Source organism: Rutidosis leptorrhynchoides, chromosome 7, assembly GCF_046630445.1.
Source record: "Rutidosis leptorrhynchoides isolate AG116_Rl617_1_P2 chromosome 7, CSIRO_AGI_Rlap_v1, whole genome shotgun sequence".
Lineage (NCBI taxonomy): Eukaryota > Viridiplantae > Streptophyta > Magnoliopsida > Asterales > Asteraceae > Rutidosis > Rutidosis leptorrhynchoides.
In genome coordinates, this window is record NC_092339.1 from 376,871,716 (window position 1) to 376,873,220 (window position 1,505).

Genomic DNA, 1,505 nt, shown 5'->3' on the forward strand with positions numbered 1-1,505 from the left:
CAGATAATATATGTCGGAATCGAGAAATTAAACTGGTTAGCGAAACATTTAAGATTGATTTGATACCAGTAGAGTTAGGGAGTTTTGATGTGATAATCGGTATGGACTGGTTGAAAGAAGTGAAAGCAGAGATCGTTTGTTACAAAAATGCAATTCGCATTATACGAGAAAAAGGAAAACCCTTAATGGTGTACGGAGAAAAGGGCAACACGAAGCTACATCTTATTAGTAATTTGAAGGCACAAAAACTAATAAGAAAAGGTTGCTATGCTGTTCTAGCACACGTCGAGAAAGTACAAACTGAAGAAAAGAGCATCAATGATGTTCCTATCGCAAAAGAATTTCCCGATGTATTTCCGAAAGAATTACCGGGATTACCCCCACATCGATCCGTTGAATTTCAAATAGATCTTGTACCAGGAGCTGCACCAATAGCTCGTGCTCCTTACAGACTCGCACCTAGCGAGATGAAAGAACTACAAAGCCAATTACAAGAACTTTTAGAGCGTGGTTTCATTCGACCAAGCACATCACCGTGGGGAGCTCCTGTTTTGTTTGTCAAGAAGAAAGATGGTACATTCAGGTTGTGTATCGACTACTGAGAGTTGAACAAACTTACCATCAAGAACCGCTACCCACTACCGAGAATCGATGACTTATTTGATCAACTACAAGGCTCGTCTGTTTATTCAAAGATTGACTTACGTTCCGGGTATCATCAAATGCGGGTGAAAGAAGATGATATTCCAAAGACTGCTTTTAGAACACGTTACGGTCATTACGAGTTTATGGTCATGCCGTTTGGTTTAACTAATGCACCAGCTGTGTTCATGGACCTTATGAACCGAGTGTGTGGACCATACCTTGACAAGTTTGTCATTGTTTTCATTGATGACATACTTATTTACTCAAAGAATGACCAAGAACACGGTGAACATTTGAGAAAGGTGTTAGAAGTATTGAGGAAGGAAGAATTGTACGCTAAGTTTTCAAAGTATGCATTTTGGTTGGAAGAAGTTCAATTCCTCGGTCACATAGTGAACAAAGAAGGTATTAAGGTGGATTCGGCAAAGATAGAAACTGTTGAAAAGTGGGAAACCCCGAAAACTCCGAAACACATACGCCAGTTTTTAGGACTAGCTGGTTACTACAGAAGGTTCATCCAAGACTTTTCCAGAATAGCAAAACCCTTGACTGTATTAACGCATAAAGGGAAGAAATTTGAATGGAATGATGAACAAGAGAAAGCGTTTCAGTTATTGAAGAAAAAGCTAACTACGGCACCTATATTGTCATTGCCTGAAGGGAATGATGATTTTGTGATTTATTGTGATGCATTAAAGCAAGGTCTCGGTTGTGTATTAATGCAACGAACGAAGGTGATTGCTTATGCGTCTAGACAATTGAAGATTCACGAACAAAATTATACGACGCATGATTTGGAATTAGGCGCGGTTGTTTTTGCATTAAAGACTTGGAGGCACTACTTATATGGGGTCAAAAGT